At 39.6% G+C, this 19310-nt stretch overlaps 1 long non-coding RNA gene across 1 annotated transcript; it reads right to left on the bottom strand.

The window, feature by feature from the left end:
- Positions 1-9823: 9823 nt before the first annotated feature.
- Positions 9824-18392, bottom strand: LOC309627531. The gene is made up of 2 exons (XR_014243795.1): positions 14607-18392; positions 9824-14272 (listed from the first exon to the last, which is right to left on the bottom strand). It is a non-coding gene; the product is annotated as an uncharacterized lncRNA (long non-coding RNA).
- Between the last annotated feature and the right edge of the window lie 918 nt (positions 18393-19310).

The raw sequence follows: 19310 nt of genomic DNA, 5'->3' as shown, positions 1-19310 counted from the left end.
CGTCGGGGACTGGACGAGATCTCCGAGGACTGGATGTAGCGCTAGGCGCCGGCTTTAGTGAGGCCTCCCTTGAGTTCTCCCGACAGAGGATTGCAGCAATCGCAATGTTTGCATTTAAACAAATGCAAATGTCGCCCTGGAGATCCAGAAAGCTCGAGGTTAAAGGCATTCCTGATGAGCCCTCCACCCCCCACATTTTGTTAGACTTACAAATAAATAAGTGTGCGCCGCCGCCTCTGGGCCGTAAGTCTCACCAGGACACGCGTCCCGGGTGTTTTGCAGGTTGTTGCAGGTTGTTGCAGGCATCGGGATAAAGCACAGTGCCAGGCACAAAACAGGCCCGCCTTCCAACACCAAGCTGGGTGGAGTCGCCAGCGTCCCCGGCCTAGATCAGCCCTAGGCAAGGCAAGCTGCAGAGGCGCGCCGGTCCCTAGGGGAGGGGATGGGTACAGAAAGGGAGGGGGGGCAGGTTAGAAACGTTCAGGGCAATCGGACAGGTCTGCAGTGTCCCAGCGGGTGACCCGCGGAACAGGGTAAAGGAATTCTGGTGGGCTGTACTGTCAGACTCAGCGCATGGTCGCTCGTGGCTCAGGCTGCGTTCTAGCCGGGCGCAGCGGACGCCCGGAGTTTCAAAAAGGAGAGGGGAGGAGGATGAGCCGGTCCTTCACCGTGGATAGCCCTAGTCTGATGCGGAGTCTCCCGTCTCCCCTCCTGCTTCTACTCACCATACTGCAGCATCCAGAGTGCTGCTTCCACAAAGCAGATGGGGTCGAGTCACTCCCCAGCTGCAGAGTTCTTGCGGGACCCGCCAGTCCTGCACAGCCTCCAGCAGCATCTCTTACCCGCTCCTCCGCCTCTGCTGTCTGCCACACTGGCTCCCTCCCTCTGCACAGCTGATGCACCTGCCTCTCCTGTCTCAAGACCCTTGCCCCGTTCCCTCTGCCCGGCACGTCTCTCATCTCTCTCGTTTCAACTCAAAAACCACCTTCTTTCTAACAATTTCATCTCACAGGACTGTCATTTCCCCTCACTCTGTCACATCTCTGTGTTTTATGTCCTTCATAATGAACTGAAATTATTTTTTATTCGTTTACTTGAGTCTTTTCATTCTCCTCCACTACAAAATAAGTTATTGTCTGTCTCGTTCACTCTTGTATTCCCAGTGCCCAAGGTGGAGACCCTGGCATTTAACAGGCACCCATGATAGTTGAGTGATTATTTATTAATTCAAGAGGAAAAAACTGTGGTCTGAGTGACCAGAGCATGAAAGCAGACTTAGAATCCTCAGGTCCGAGAGTACTGACACTTAATTACGAATCCACTCTTCCATCTCTACATTTTCTCATCTGGGAAAATTATGGGGATAATAATAGTATCTGCTTCATATGAGAATGAGATGAGTTAGTTAACCTCTGTAAAAAACTTTAAACGATGCTCATATTGAGAGGCATAGATAATTTGGCTATTGCATCAAGTAGGATAAGCTAGGTTACATTCTAGTAATGACCCCCAAGTCTCAGTGGCTTAAAAAGACGAAGGTTTATTTTTCACTTATACTATATGTCCATCTTCAATTAGCTGAGGACTCGGCTCCCTGACATCTTCAGTCCACAAACCACGCTGACAAAGCAGCCGCCAGCTGATGTGTTGTCAGTTGTCAAAACAGGAGAAGGAGAGCTTGGCTTACCTGAGCACTGACTCTTAAAACTTCCAACCGGAAGTGGCAAATGACATTCACTCACATTTAATTGGCCAAAGCAAGTCACGTGACCTCACCTAGCTGCAAGAGACAGTGGAGGGCTATTCTACCATGCGCCTCTGGGAACTGGAAATATTTTCTAGACAATAATAGCTATTATTATTACTGTTGTTGTTATTCATTCCTGAAGTCTGTCTACTAAAACACATGAGGTCCATATGCATCATGCGTGACAAAACTCTGGGAAGGCTCAGCTTACGTATGGATTTTGTTTTTTTCTTGTTCTTGTATATAGCCCCAAATTCTTGCTATCTGTCTAAGAAATGTGTGGGTGGCAGGTGTCTTGAGATCCACTTGTTCACAAAATCTGGGTGGTACTGGATGGTACTAGATGGTAAGACCCATGAGAACAAACATCATTTTTATTTTGCTCACCTTTGTATGCTGAGAATACAAGTATGGAGATTATAGTACCCAGAATTTATCTTTCCATTTTATCCAGGAACCCTGTAGAGAAAAGTTTGGACCATTCATTTATTTAACAAACAAGTTAAATTGGGTGGAAACATTACTTCAATGATGACTGGAACTAGAAATCCTCTTGGGGAAAAACTGCCTTTGTTAGGGAAAATAAAATTCTAGATCTTGACTTTGGGACCTCACTTTCCACACCTAAAGCTGAGAGTTGATTTCTTATGCAGAATGATGTCGCTCCCAGGAATTCGAGGTTCTGAAGACTTGAGAGAAAAGATCAGAGAAGTGAGAGGGGGTGAAGACTGGAGAATTTACCCTAAGGTGCCCTGTGACCTGTGATCAATTCCCAGGAGTTGGATGGTCACAGACTTTAAGATTACAGTCAGTGTTTTTCACTGTTTTATGTAAACATCCTCTGTTGCCCTGACTCTTTAGGAAAAGTCTGATACACACAACTCAGCATTTGTGGTTATGTTGGAAGCTGCCAGGTTTCTCCCAGTGTCTGCTTCCTTCTTCTTCCTTACAAGAAGCCTACTTTTAGCTGGGCATGTAAACCTGTAGCCTTTTACAAGCTCCTTTCCTTAGGAGTACTCTGTAAAGCATTCATAAGCAGCCCACTGGCACTTGCCATCAGTTTAAGATCACAATGGTAGCAGAGTCTTCTAGTTGTTTCCTTTTTTTTTTTCTTAGTAATAAGCCTCTTCCAATTTCTTTCTGCTCAAAAGAAAGATTAAATTTCCAAGTCTTGCTTGTAGGTAGGTATGATCATGTCACTAGGTTCTAGTCAAGGAAAAGCAAGTAGAACTAGAGTATACATGACATCTAGCAGTGTTCTTAAAGGAAGGCAAGTGCAATTCTTTGCCCCTTTTTATATTCTGTTGGCTTGAATAAAGGGATGAAGAGGTAATGGCTGGAGCTTTAACAGCTATTATGGACCATAAAAGTAAATATAACTTGTTGAGGTTGGTGAAGCAACAAGGTAGAAGGAGCCTGGGTTCCTGACAATCATGGAGCTACCATACCTACCATTCAGTGATTACCCCGATTTAATTTACTTAAGAGGGAAATACACTGCTGTTTTGGATTTCCTGTCACTCACAGTAAAACCCAATCTGAACCCATCCACTGTTGCTGGGAAAAGTAAATGGTGGGAATGGGCAAAGCATGAGCCAACATGATATGAAGAATGAACAGTATGTGTTGGATGATCTACAATTTCAAATAAGTCAGCAGAAGCAACAACTCAGAGGGTAAAGTCTGCAGAAGAAATAGAAGTGATCTTTGTCTTCCCACTCCAACCCCTTCAAAAATTCCCAGCTATAAATTGAGCACCATTGCATCTCCTACCATTGGGATGCTCTCACCATTTTTATTGGAATCTTAGAGTAAAGGATGATATATCTTCTCTTCTTGCTGCCTTTAAAACAGACAACTTTGAGAGCTCTACATGCATATCGTGGTTTCTGATGGTCAGATGAGCACAGTCAGAATCAAGCTGTCAGCTGGCAGGTCATTCACTCAGCTAGATATTGCTCCCCAGCGGGATGGTGATCATTATGAAGTTTTGAACCATTTCTTCATAATTGCAGATTATTTAATGAATACCCAAAATAACTAACAGACAAAATAAGAAGGCCAAGAGAATGCTGATGTTGAAATGCAAGAAAATGGGAGTAAAAAATTATAATTTTTCAGCATATTCAAGCCTCAAGATGAGATTTCCTAGTGACCTGAGTTGCAGGTATATGATCCACATTCATAGGTATTATATCAAGATTCCTGAAGTAATTAAAAATAATAAAAAGAGAAAATTATATCCAATATTATAATTTTATCCAATTTGGCTTTACATTAATTGGAAATAAAGACTCCCCACACCAGGGATGTGTTATTTGCAGAGAAGTACTTGCAAATACTAGTTGGAAATTCTTTCTTATCATTTTATAAATAAAACTGTGAAAATTATAGATAAGAAGCCAGTTAATTTTAAGTGAAAAATGCAAGAATTCCAAATATCCATTCATGAAAACTGTATTTTCAGTACTGCAGAATGTACTTTGTATTTTGATCTGTATTTTATACAAACTGTTCTCAAACCAAAACATGATATATGTTTTTTAAAACAGTGAATTTATTTTTCTTTGGGAGAGGTTCATGTTCAAATCCTTAATGCTTAAAATTTTGATAACTTTTTTTTGTTTCATAGAAATTTTAGCGTGTAGTGTGATAATATTAGAGTTTTTTTATTGAGGTATAGTTGATTTACAATATTATATTAGTTTCAGGTGTAGTAATTCAAAATTTTTATAGATTACTGCATTTACAGTTATGATAAAATATTGGCTATATTCTCTGTGCTGTACAGTATATACTTGCAGCTTATTTATTTTATGCATAGTAGTTTGTACCTCTTAATCCCCATCCCCTATCGTGCCCCTACCCCTTCCCTCTCCCCACTGGTAACCATTAGTTTGTTCTCTATATCTGTGAGTCTGCCTCTTTTTTGTTATATTCACTAGTTTGTTTTATTTTTTAGATTCCACATATAAGTGATAACATACAGTGTTTGTCTTTCTCTGTATTTTTTTAAAGTCATGCATGCTTATGGCTAAAAAATCCAATGGAATGGAAAGACAAAAATACAACTGTCCACACTACTCCATCCCTTCTCAACTGTTCATTTATTAAATCAATATTGACTGAGGATGGCTACATGCCAGGCAGATATTATTCTAGGGGCTTCTAACTAACTCCACTTTTAATTCTTTAGGCTATCACATAAGATTAGTTCCATATGGCTAAATAACAGGAATATAAAGTTCTTTTTCGATTTATCAATTTTAGGAATTCTCTATTCTGCAACGATAGAAGAGGAATTACTTCTTTTACAGGAATCATCACTTCACCTCCCTGGAATTATCATATACAATCATTCCTCTCTTTGTTTTTCTCTTTTGGTTGTCCTTGCAATTTGCAATAATGTGCTTACACTTTAATTTCTTTTTCCACTATAGAGACAGAACTTTTGCTCCTAGTTTTATATGATGGAGATAACCGCCTCCCACCCCCACCCAGTGCCTTTCCTCAGTCCTCCTCTCCATGCCCCCCTCTGGCTTCTACATCCTCAACTTTTACATTTTCAAGGCTGAACATTTACATTCTGTTCTGTAGCCATAATTGTCCTTGTCCCTTTCTTTTAGGTGGACTATACAAGGGGAAAGTCAAAGTAGTTACACAATTGTGATTACATGATTGTGAGTTTCTGATTTTCATGGAATTTCTTTGCAGGTTTTCTTTCATTACTGAAAAGAAATATACTTGAAATCTTTTCCAACCACTGTATCCAATAGGCTGTTCTAAAAAGTTCCCTCCGGCTCTCCCAACTCCCAAATCTCCTTCCTGAGACCTTTTGACCTCAGTTCTAATCTGCACTTGTATCTATACCTGCTTCCCACTGGGTCATCCTCTGATCTTAGTTCATTTCTTTCCTTTTTTCTTTGTTAAGACCCTGGATACTGGAATCCCTTAGTTTTCTGTTTGTTGCTTGCTTGTTTGTTTGCTTACTCTTTTTCTTGCCAGAGATTATCTCAAATAACCTACTAGAAAGAGTTTTAGATGTAAGTTTTCAGAAGCCTTGAATGTCTAAAGCTGTCTTTTTCATCCCTTATATGATGCCAATGGGTTATTCTAGGTTGAAAATAAAATTTCATCAAAGCTTTGGATGATCAGCTCTATTGTTTTCTTGGCTTCAGTGTGGATGAGAACTTTGATACCTACTTCTATTTCCTTTATATGTAAACTGTTACCCTTCCTTCTCTCTGGAACCTTTAGATTTTTCTCTTTATCATTTGTGATGATATCTATCTATCTATCAATTGTTCTGTGCAATTAATATAGCTTTTCAATCTAGAGACTTATGTCCTTCAATTCTAAAATTTACTTTTTTTTTTTTAATTCTTGTTTTCCTTATAGTATCTATTTCTGTCATCATCTTAATTATTATATTATTATTCAGATAATGAAACTTCAGGATTGATCTGCTATGCCTCTCAGTCTCTTGTATTTTCTACCTTTTTCCCTTTCTATTTACTTTCTGGAAGATTTCTTAGATTTTTTTATCTTTATATATATATATATATATATATATATATATATATAAATAAATAAAATTTTTATCTTCCGATAGAAATATATATATATATATATAATTTTTTTCTATAGAATGTTATGAATGCAGTATATTCTTTAATCTCTGAGGATTATACTACTGAGAATTTTAAAAAGAGTTTCTTTCGTTGGGGATCATTTTATTCTCTTGTTTTCAATGAGAAGTTTTCCTCAAATGTCTAGTGATCTTTGATTGTCTTCCATTTATTATAATGAAGTGTGAAGATTAGGGAACATGGCAGGGCCTGATGACTCTGGATTAATTGGGTAGGAGCTGTTATTTATGCTGGGAGACTCATGAAAGCCACAATGTGGATTTCTTTCTTCTTGGGGCTTTCAACCTCCTTTTAGATTATGGGATATTTCAAGATATTGTCAGCATATTTAACAAGCATCCACATACTTTTCACCCAGCTTTAGACACTCCTAATGTCTGTACTATATTTAGTTGAGATATCCTCCTCCTACAAGACAAAACATAAACATTGCAGATATTCCTGAAGCCACCTCTGTCCTTCCCCCATACACATTGTCCCCATCCTTCCCTCGTGAAAATATCATCCTGAGTTTTGGATTTCTCACAAAGGGAACTGGTCTATATGATGTGTCTATTGGAGGAAAGAGGGTCTAGAGCTTTCTCTTCCACCATTTTGCTAATGTCACCCCCATCCTGAATTTTGTGTTCATCATTTTGATGAATGTTTATGTACCTTTACTACTTATGTATGATCCCTAAATAATACAGAGTACTGTTTTACATGTGTTTAACTTTATATACACATATGTATATGTATATATGTTACATATATGTATCTGTGTATATATATTCATAACGTACATATTCTGCTACCTGTCTTTGGCTCAGTATCATATTTTTGTTATCTGTTTTGATGCACATAACTCTAATTTATCCATTTCAATGCCATCTGGGATTCCATTCTATGACTATATCATGAATATGGCTCTCTAATTTCAGAAATTTAGGATATTTCCCATTTTTTGGTGCTTTTAACAGTGCTGTAGTAAATACTCTTTTACAGATCTTTAGAAGATGTATTGGAATGGAGAGAAAATAGAGGCAGGGACAGCAGTTAGAGGAGATAATGAGGGCCTAAGCTTGACAATGGCAGGGATGAAACAGATTCTAGAAAATTTTTGAGGCTATATATTAGCAGGACTTGGGGATTAGCTGGAAATGAGGGTGGGAGTGGGGCATGAGGCAGAGAAAAGAATCCAGGATGACTCTTACGTTTCCGTCTTGCACAACTGTATAGATTTTTGAACCATTTGCTGAGATAGCACCTACCAAAGTGGCAACAGGGCTATTGATGGGTAGAAAAAAGGGCAAGTTCCATTTTGGAAATAGTTTGTGTGCCCATGAGATATTTAGTTGGGAATTTCCAGCAGTTAGAGAACTCAAAATCCTTTCCAACTCAATGATTTCATGATACTACCTGTCTGGGCTGCTTTAGAAGCACACTAGACATTGAAAAAGAGGATTATATTGGTATGGTAGACTGAATATGGCCCTCCAAAGGGGTCCTGTTCTAATTCTTGGAACTTTATGTAGCAGAAGGGACTTTACAGATGTGACCAAGTTAAGGATTTTGAGACGGGGGTATTATCCTTTATTACCCAGGTAGGGATGGGGTAATCACAAGGGTTTCTATGAGAGGGGTGCAGGAGGAGTCAGGAGTCAGAGAGAAGGCAATGTGATGAAGGAAACAGAGGAAAAGGGCTATATGATGTGGGGCTATGGGTCAAAGAATACCAGCAGCCTTCGGAAACTGGGAGGAACAAGGAATAGATTTTCCTGGAACCTTCAGAAGGAACCAGCCCTGCTGATACCCTGACTTTAGCTTATTTTGGACTTCTGGTCTCCAGACCATAGGATAATAAATGTGTGTTGTTTTAAGTGGCCAAGTGTGTGGTAAGTTGTTACAGCAGCCATAGGAAACTAATACAATTGGCTTTTCTTTTTTTCTTTTTCTTTTTTTTTTAATTTTTATTTATTTATGGCTGTGTTGGGTCTTCGTTTCTGTGTGAGGGCTTTCTCTAGTTGCGGCGAGCGGGGACCACTCTTCATCGCGGTGCACGGGCCTCTCACTATCGCGGCCTCTCTTGTTGCGGAGCACAGGCTCCAGACGCGCAGGCTCAGTAATTGTGGCTCACGGGCCCAGTTGCTCCGCGGCATGTGGGATCTTCCCAGACCAGGGCTCGAACCCGTGTCCCCTGCATTGGCAGGCAGATTCTCAACCATTGCGCCACCAGGGAAGCCCACAATTGGCTTTTCAATGAAAAGAATTAACCGAAGGCAGGGCTGGCTTCAGGGGTGTGTGACCTGAACAGTTAAAGGAGGCCCTGCACTTAGGAGGGCCCTATGTTTGGCTTAATACTCTGCTGTCACTGTCTTAAAATGCTTAATGTTTTGAACAAGGGGCCCCACGCTTCATTTTGCATGCGGTTCTGTAACTTATGGAGCCAGTCCTAATGGAAGATATATTATGTTTCGGGTGTATCTTTCTTTTTCATATATTTTCACTCATTAAGAATTTTTCTATCAACAGGGAAAGTTTCAAAAGAAGTCTAGGGGATCACACATCTGAATAAATTACTTTGCTTTGCTTCTAGCATTGAACATGGCCTCTGCCTTTAAAAGGGGAAAATGTTGGAAGTTGAAAAGCGTCCATCTTTAGAGCAGGGCTGCTGTATAGCACAAGTCCAGTGACACTATTCACATGAAATTAGGTGTACAAAGCAGAGCTGGGACTAAATCCTAGCTCTGTCATGTATCTGCTTTAGGACATAGAGCAGAGTGGCCTCTCTGCCTTTTCGTTTTCACATCTCTAAAATGAGAAATAATAGTAGCTACCTTGGGACGCCTTTGATTCAGTTGAGAAGGATGGTTTCACTTCCAGTGAACAGAAAACTCCAATTCAAGTTGGTTTAATCGCTAAGGAAATGGATGATCTCATCTATCATGGGGTCCAGTGGACGGGGAACTGCAGGGTTGGTTGATCAGATTTTAGACCACGATCAAGGGCATGGTTCTCGCCATCTTTACTTGCTCCCATCTTTGGTTTCGCAGTGTCATCCTTAGGCTACTAGCAACAGCCCAGCCACCTCCTCCGGACAGCACAAAGATTGAAGGGAAAAGAGCATGACTCTGGCCATGTGTATAGCTCTTGGTAGTGAGAAAAAAAACTTCCTAGAAGCTTCTTGGAAGATTTCTCCTCATGACTTGGAAAGGTCTGGCATCCCTAATTGTAATTAGATCAGGACCAGAGCTGGCTTCATGTGCTGGTGACCTGTTGCAGTCACATAGGATCCCGTGTTTACAAGGGTCTTGCACTTGGTTTAATGCTCTGCTGTCACCATTTCAAAATTTTTCATAACTTCTGAATAATGAGATCCCATTTTTTTTTTAAATCTAAAACGAGACCAGTCTTTTTTTTTTTTTTAATTAATTAATTAATTAATTAATTTATGGCTGTGTTGGGTCTTCGTTTCTGTGCGAGGGCTTTCTCTAGTTGTGGCAAGCGGGGGCCACTCCTCATCGCGGTGCGTGGGCCTCTCACTATCGCGGCCTCTCTTGTTGCGGAGCACAGGCTCCAGACGCGCAGGCTCAGTAATTGTGGCTCACGGGCCCAGTTGCTCCGCAGCATGTGGGATCTTCCCAGACCAGGGCTCGAACCCATGTTCCCTGCATTGGCAGGCAGACGCTCAACCACTGCGCCACCAGGGAAGCCCCTCCCATTTTTATTTTGCATTAGACTCTGAAAATTCTGTAGTTGGTCCTCATTAGGACCCACCTTTTGAACCTGAGGATGGAACCACCCCTTGAAGGACGTGACTGTAGCCAAAATTCGGCCTCTGTACCCTGGTACCGAACTGAATCTTGGAGACAGAGTTTTGGGTGAAGTAGAAAAGAATAGGTTTATTGCTTAACCAGGCAAAGGGGGCCACAGCAGGCTAAATGCCCTTAAAACGGTGTGTCCCAATCTGGAGGGTGTAGAGAGGAGTCTTATAGTAATGGTTCAAAGAGGAGGGTGTGATCAGCTCGTGGACATTCTTCCAATTGGTTGGTGGTGAGGTAAGCGGGAGTCAGCATCATCAACCTTCTGGTTCCAACTTTCTGTCAGGGCTCTACGGGCTTGTGGGCAGCACACAGTTAACTCCTCCCACCTGGTGGGGGTTTCAGTATCTGCAAAACAGCTCAAAGGTATTGTTATGTATATGCCTTGAGGCGGAACCGGGACCCTGCCCCAAGGCTGCACTCTTGTTACTCTTGACTGTTCCTCCCTTGTCTCCACATCCTCTACCTTTCATGTTTAGCAACTGTTTGAACCCGCCCTTTGGAACTCAGGGAAAGTCATGGAGGCTGAATGAAGTCTGTTTCCTTTTGTGCCCAGGAGTCCCACAGGGTCCTGCTCGGTTTCATTCCTAACCACTATGACAACCATTTTCCAATAACTGTGTGAGAATGGGGCATGGTTGGTTTCCACACAAGTTAGTTGAGTGAAAGCTCAGTTTTCAGTGTGAGTCATGGTGCAGCGGTGTTGGATAACTGAAAGTGCTCACAAGGCCCCACAGAGTATACTCACGTAGAGCTTTAATAAAGGTTAAGGATGTGGTGGGGCAGGAGAAAGCAAACACAGAGAGGCTGGGGACTTCCAGAAGCAGCTGCCAGGGCTCTTCTTTAGTCACATAGAAAGGGCTTCATCTTCAGATTGTGAACCACCTAAATATATGCTGTATACGCTCGTCTCAGGGTCAGTAACATTTCCATTCAACATTTTACCCATCAGTCCGGGGCCTCTAATTAGAGGGTGACAGTATTTCTAAGGACAGAGATTTCCTAGTTGTTCACACTTGGCCATAAGCATGGAAGGAGCCATAATCATTAAGATCTGAGTCAGGAATTATAAAAATCTACTTCACGGATACCACCACAGGTTATCTGCGGAGAGTAAATAAGATGATATTGCATCTTATTTATTGATTAAATAAGGTGATAAAACCATTGATAAATAACAGATGCTCACTATATGTTATTTTAGTTTATTATTAAAGATGAAACCTATTTATTTTTCTACATGCAGACTTTAATTTTAGCTATCATTTTAAATGTGGTTGTTTTAAGGAATTTGGATAATGTTTTTAAACTTCAGTTTCAAACTGAAGCTGAGTTTCTCCAAATTAATAAAAATTAGTCTTTAAAAATGCTAGGGAATTCCCTGGCTGTCCAGTGGTTAGGACTCGGCAGTTTCACTCACGGGACAGGGTTCCATCGGGGAACTGAGATGCCGCAAGATGCGTGGTGGGGCCAAAAATAAATAAATAAATAAAGCTAAAGAGCTAGCAGTTTAGGTTTCAGATTTTTTTATTTTTATTTTTTTTTAAGAGAAGAAAAGATGGGGGATTTACACTGTGTGTAGATTTGAAAAGAGATTCAGGAAGTGAAGAATGGCGATTGCTTGCAAGTATCATGAGACATTGCAGAGAGGTGTTGCTGTTAGTAAGTTGAGGAAATAAATAACACCACTTTGAGGGATGCGTTATGAGGTTTGTTAGCAAAGGATGACTTTTTTTTTTTGTAGCCAATCAAGATAGTGTTCCCATTTTTCCATGTTACCTACTATCCTTGTCAACATTCATATTTAGTTTTACACATTTGCTCTTCTAGTAATAGAATTTTCTAGTTTACTCTTTCTCTTGCACAATGCCAGGGTATTTTTTATGTTGTAGTCTCTTCCTCTCTCATCTGTCTCAAAACCATCTCTCCTTTCTCAAATATGTTCCTCTACCGCCTCTATCAGATTTTAATAACCTCTAGTGCATTCTTATATAACCATAATATAAAAAGATAGTCAGATACATGTTATGGGATGTAGTTGTTTTTTATAGACATAGAATAATTCTATTCGTGTTTTTCTGCAAGGTGCTTTGATCATTTACAACCCATAATGAATATTCTAATAGGAAAACTGATGCAGTGCTAAAGCATTCTTTTAAATACTTGCATAATACTCCACAGGCTGGATACAATCCAGTTACTTTAACCATTCTTTTATTAATGAATTTTTTTTTAAAAGAGAGTTTATTCTTTTTTTTTTTTAAATTAATTAATTAATTAATTTATTTTTGGCTTGTTGGGTCTTTGTTTCTGTGTGAGGGCTTTCTCTAGTTGAGGCAAGTGGGGGCCACTCTTCATCGCGGTGCGCAGGCCTCTCACTATTACAGCCTCTCTTGTTGCGGAGCACAGGCTCCAGACGCGCAGGCTCAGTAGTTGTGGCTCACGGGCCTAGTTGCTCCGCGGCATGTGGGATCTTCCCAGACCAGGGCTCGAACCCGTGTCCCCTGCATTGGCAGGCAGACTCTCAACCACTGCGCCACCAGGGAAGCCCAGTAAGTATACTTTTAATTCTATACAATTTAATTCTGCAGGATAAATTTCCAGAACTAGAATTGGTGAGTAGAAGGATGCATATATTTTAAATTTTAACAGAGTTTGCCAAATTAATTTTCAAAAAGTGGCAGTAATTCCAGTGCCCATTGTTATTAACAATTTATAGAATTTCCGGCTTGCCCTCCCCTCACCCCCTCAACTAGCATTGGATGTAACATTCTTCTAAACTTTTTACCACCTGTTGGCAAAATGTTAACTCATTGTTACTTTAATTGTAATGTCCCTGCTAATTGTAAAGTTGAACTTCTTTTAATGTATCTATGAGCATCAGAATTTCCCCTTTTAGAAAATTTTTATTGTTTGACAATTTTTTAGTTGGCCTTTTTCTTTTTATATTGTCAATTTACAGGAGCTATTTATATAGTATATGCTGGAATTATTTACCTGTTAGATGTGCTTTAAAGATTTTTCACAGTCTATTCTTTGTTTTCTTACTTTGCTTATTGTCTTTTTGTTGTATTTAAAATATTTACATAGTCAAATGTTTCTTCATTTCCTTTTTTTTTTTGAGTTTCCTGTCTTGCATAAGAAACCCACTCCCAACACATACCACTGCCACAAACACCAAGGGCATGCAAATATTTTCATAGGTTTTCTTCTAAGTAGTTATTGTTATACATTTTTATCTTTAAATATTTCAGTCCTCATGGAAATTATTTTTTTATGTAGGTGAAAGGAAGGATCTAACTTTCCCTCCCTGTTTGACTGGCAATTGTTCCAGCAGTCTTTATTTAAACAAACCACCCTTTTCCCATTGACTTGTAATACCATCCTTATCACAGCATAAGTTCCCTATTTGTGAACTTCTACTATGTTTTAGTTACAGTGGCTTTATGTTTTTTAGAAAATCTAGTAAAACAAAATTGCCTCCTTACCCTCTCCCCACTATTATTTTTTCCACTAAAGTTTTCTTAACTATTTTTTGACATTTATCCTCCATATGAAATGTAGTGGGTTTTTTGGGGTTTTTTTTTTCCTTTTTTGCTGGTCCCCAGGGGTATAGAGCTGGACCAATTTGATCAAGCATCCTCTCTAATGACTGGTGCATCATCATCAGAGTGGCTCGCTCTTCCCAGCACTGCCAGGAAGTAACCATCTGGATGTGCTTGATGCAGCGTTGAGGCAAAGGAACTGCTGAGGCAGGAGGGAGGGCATGGGGGTGAAATCCAGCAGTGTTCTGATCTCTAATGGGTGCATTTCATGAAGGAATCCACTCTGAAGGGTGCCTGCCAATTCACACAAAAATTCCCTATCAGCAGCAGTGGCCAGAACTGCCAGAGAACAGAGCTCACTCTTCAGTTTAAGCTACAAGGCCAGGTGTGTTGCCCTCAGCTCTTTTATTTCTCAGCAAACTGCTTGGTTTAAGCAGCTGGGTTGGCTCTGGACACAGACTCCCTGAATTGAATCCAAGTTCCATCTTTCAGAATGTCTTTCTGAGCTCCTCCCTTACTGGATCTCTTCACCTTCAAAACTGAGACCACGGGGCTTCCCTGGTGGCGCAGTGGTTGAGAATCTGCCTGCCAATGCAGGGGACACGGGTTCGAGCCCTGGTCTGGGAAGATCCCACATGCCACGGAGCAACTGGGCCCGTGAGCCACAATTACTGAGCCTGCGCATCTGGAGCCTGTGCTCCGCAACAAGAGAGGCCGCAATGGTGAGAGGCCCGCGCACCGCGATGAAGAGTGGTCCCCACTTGCCGCAACTAGAGAAAGCCCTCGCACAGAAACGAAGACCCAACACAGCCAAAAATAAATAAATAAATAAATTAAAGAACATGAATTTCTTAAAAAAAAAAACAAAAAAAACTGAGACCACGTCTCCCCTCCATAGCTGCATCCTGGCCTGAGAGAACAACATCACTTGCTTGGGTTATTTCAATGGCCTCCTAACTGCTTTCCTTACTTCTGCCCTCATCCTTCTTCAGTCTATTCTCAGCTCAGCAGCCAGAGTGATCCTTTTAAAACTGAAGTTTGGTTATGTTCAAATCTCTCCAGGGACTGCCCATCCACTCAAAGTCAAAGCCAGCCTTTACAATGGCTCCAAGTTCTGCACAGTCCAGCTCTTATGCCTTCTCTGTCTTTACTCCTACTATTCTCCCTCTCAGCTAGTCATTCATTCATTCATCAAATATCTATTGAGTGCCTACTACATGCCAGGCACTGTTATAGACACCTGGGACACTTTGGTGAAATGTGTGTGTGTGTGAGAGACAGACAGACAGACAGGCTGGTCCCTGGGCTGTTCCATGAACTTCCTAGGCACGTGCCTCCCTCAGGCCTTAACACCAGCTGTTCCCTCTGCCTGGACTGCCCTTGCCGCATAATCCACGTGTCTTATGTCATCTTCTTCATGTTTCTATTTAATGTCACTTTCTAGCAGAGCCTTCCCTGATGGCCCGATTTAAAATTGCCAACAGTGCAGCACCGTTGGACTCTCGCAATCTGCTAATTCATTTCTCCATGACACAATTTCCTCTAACAGACTTTAAAATTTCTAGACTTTATCATTTATGTCTATTGTCTTTCTCCCACCCTGGAAGGTGAGCTGGAGGAGGGAATAATTTTGTCCCTGCTGTCACCTTAATGTCTGGAACAGTGGCTGACACTGCATGAAACTCACTATTTTCTGAATTAAGGAAAGGATGAGTGAAGGACCTTGGAAGGCAGTTGGCCTTTTCTGTGCTTCACTTTTATCTTCTAAAAATTAGGGATTATAATGGCCACTTACTGACAGGCTTGCTGGAAAGATTTAATAAAACAGTACATCTAAAGTGCTTAAAAGAGAATTTGACACATATTAGGATTCTTTTTTTTTTTTTTAGGGCTGAACTATTCAGAGGATTTTATTTATTAGTTTTCTCCTATGAAATAAAGACAAAATACCCTTAAACTAGACCAGACTGAAAGTGTATTTTTTTTTAGTGTTTCATTTTATTTATTTTTTTATATAGCAGGTTCTTATTAGTTATCCATTTTATACATATTAGTGTATATATGTAAATCCCAATCTCCCAATTCATCACACCACCACCCCCCCGGCCACTTTCCCCCCTTGGTGGCCAGACGTTTGTTCTCTACATCAGTGTATCTATTTCTGCCCTGCAAACTGGTTCATCTGTACCATTTTTCTAGGTTCCACATATATGCATTAATATACAATATTTGTTTTTCTCTTTCTTACTTACATCACTTTGTATGACAGTCTCTAGATCCATCCATGTCTCTACAAATGACCCAATTTCGTTCCTTTTCTGGCTGAGTAATATTCCACTGTATATATGTACCACATCTTATTTATCCATTCATCTGTTGATGGGCATTTATGTTGCTTCCATGTCCTGGCTATTGTAAATAGTGCTGCAATGAACATTGGGGTGCATGTGTCTTTTTGAATTATGGTTTTCTCAGGGTATATGCCCAGTAGTGGGATTGCTGGGTCATATGGTAACTCTCTTTTTACTTTTTAAGGAACTTCCATACTGTTCTCCATAGTGGTTGTATCAATTTACATTCCCACCAACAGTGCAAGAGGGTTCCCTTTTCTCCACACTCTCTCCAGCATTTGTTGTTTGTAGATGTTCTGATGATGCCCATTCTAACTGGTGTGATGTGATACCTCATTGTAGTTTTGATTTGCATTTCTCTAATAATTAGTGATGTTGAGCAGCTTTTCATGTGCTTCTTGGCCATCTGTATGTCTTCTTTAGAGAAATGTCTATTTAGGTCTTCTGCCCATTTTTTGATTGGGTTGTTTGTATTTTTAAATATTGAGCTGCATGAGCTGTTTATATATTTTGCAGATTAATCCTTTGTCCGTTGATTCATTTGCAAATATTTCCTCCCATTCTGAGGGTTGTCTTTTTGTCTTGTTTATGGTTTCCTTTGCTGTGCAAAAGCTTTTAAGTTTCATTAGGTCCCATTTGTTTATTTTTGTTTTCATTTCCATTACTCTAGGAGGTGGATCAAAAAAAATGTTGCTGTGATTTATGTCAAAGAGTGTTCTTCCTATGTTTTCCTCTAAGAGTTTTACAGTGTCTGGTCTTACATTTAGGTGTCTAATCCATTTTGAGTTAATTTTTCTATATGGTGTTAGGGAGTGGTCTAATTTCATTATTTTACATGTAGCTGTCCAGTTTTCCCAGCACCACTTATTGAAGAGACTGTCTTTTCTCCATTTTATATCTTTGCCTCCTTTTTCATAGATTAGTTGACCATAGGTGCATGGGTTTATCTCTGGGCTTTCTATCCTGTTCCATTGATCTATATTTCTGTTTTTGTGCCAATACCATACTGTCTTGATTACTATAGCTTTGTAGTATAGTCTGAAGTCTAGGAACCTGATTCCTCTAGCTCCATTTTTTTCCCTCAAGACTGCTTTGGCTCTTCAGGATTTTGTGTCTCCATACAAATTTTAAGATTTTTTGTTCTAGTTCTGTAAAAAATGCCATTGGTAATTTGATAGGAATTGCATTGAATCTGTAGATGTTTTGGATAATATAGTCATTTCCCCAATGTTGATTCTTCCAATCCAATAACATGGTATCTCCATCTGTTTGTGTCATCTTTAATTTCTTTCATCAGTGTCTTATAGTTTTCTGCATACAGGTCTTTTGTCTCCCTAGGTAGGTTTATTCCTAGGTATTTTATTCTTTTTGCTGCAGTGGTAAATGGGAGTGTTTCCTTAATTTCTCTTTCAGATTTTTCATCATTAGTGTATAAGAATGCAAGAGATTTCTGTGCATTAATTTTGTATCTTGCAAATTTACCAAATTCATTGATTAGCTCTAGTAGTTTTCTGGTGGCATCTTTAGGATTCCCTATGTATAGTATCATGTCATCTGCAAACAGTGACAGTTTTACTTCTTCTTTTCCAGTTTGTATTCCTTTTATTTCTTTTTTTTCTCTGATTGCCATGGCTAGGACTGCCAAAACTATATTGAATAATAGTGGCAAGAGTGGACATCCTTGTCTTGTTCCTGATCTTAGAGGAAATGCTTACAGTTTTTCACCATTGAGAATGATGTTTGCTGTGGGTTTGTTGTATATGGCCTTTATTATGTTGAGGAAGGATCCCTCTATGCTAACTTTCTGGAGAGTTTTTATCATAAATCAGTGTTGAATTTTGTTGAAAGCTTTTTCTGCATCTATTGAGATGATCATATGGGTTTTCTTCTTCAATTTGTTAATATGGTGTATCACGCTGACTGATTTGCGTATATTGAAGACGCCTTGCATCTCTGGGATAAATCCCACTTGATCATGGTATATGATCCTTTTAATGTGCTGTTGGATTCTGTTTGCTAGTATTTTTTTGAGGATTTTTGCATCTATATTCATCAGTGATATTGGTCTGTAATTTTCTTTTTTTGTAGTATCTTTGTCTGGTTTTGGTATCAGGGTGATGGTGGCCTCATAGAATGAGTTTGGGAGTGTTCCTTCCTCTGCAATTTTTTGGAAGAGTTTAAGAAGGATGGGTGTTAGCTCTTCTCTAAGTGTTTGATAGAATTCACCTGTGAAGCCATCTGGTCCTGGACTTTTGTTTGTTGGAAGATTTTTAATCACAATTTCAATTTCATTGCTTGTGATTGGTCTGTTCATATTTTCTAATTCTTCATGATTCAGTCTTGGAAGGTTATACCTTTCTAAGAATTTGTCCATTTCTTCCAGGTTTTCCATTTTATTGGCATAGAGTTGCTTGTAGTAGTCTCTCAGGATGCTTTGTATTTCTGCAGTGTCTGTTGTAACTTCTCCTTTTTCATTTCTAATTTTATTGAGTCCTCTCCCTCTTTTTCTTGATGAATCTGGCGAATGGTTTATCAATTTTGTTTATCTTCTCAAAGAACCAGCTTTTAGTTTTATTGATCTTTGCTATTGTTTTCTTTGTTTCTAGTTCATTTATTTCTGCTCTGATCTTTATGATTTCTTTCCTTCTACTAACTTTGTGTTTTGTTTGTTCTTCTTTCTCTAGTTCCTTTAGGTGTAAGGTTAGATTGTTTATTTGAAATTTTTCTTGTTTCTTGAGGTAGGCTTGTATTGCTATAAACTTCCCTCTTAGAACTGCTTTTGGTGCATCCCATAGGTTTTGGATTGTCATGTTTTTGTTGCTATTTGTCTCTAGGTATTTTTTGATTTCCTCTTTGATTTCGTCAGTGATCTCTTGGTTATTTAGTAATGTATTGTTTAGCCTCCATGTGTTTGTATTTTTTACAGATTTTTTTCCCTGTAATTGATATCTAGTCTCATAGCATTTTGGTCGGAAAATGTACTTGATATGATTTCAATTTTCTTAAATTTACTGAGGCTTGATTTGTGACCCAAGATATGATCTATCCTGAAAAATGTACCATGAGCACTTGAGAAGAAAGTGTAATCTGCTGTTTTTGGATGGAATGTCCTATATATATCAGTTAAATCTATCTGGTCTATTGTGTCATTTAAAGCTTGTGTTTCCTTATTAATTGTCTGTTTGGACGAGATGTCCATTGGTGTAAGTGAGGTGTTA

The sequence above is a fragment of the Balaenoptera borealis genome (assembly GCF_965194805.1).
Source record: "Balaenoptera borealis genome assembly, chromosome: 4".
Classification (NCBI taxonomy): domain Eukaryota; kingdom Metazoa; phylum Chordata; class Mammalia; order Artiodactyla; family Balaenopteridae; genus Balaenoptera; species Balaenoptera borealis.
Note: the sequence above shows the minus strand (reverse complement) of the source record. Positions and strands in the feature narration are given on the sequence as shown.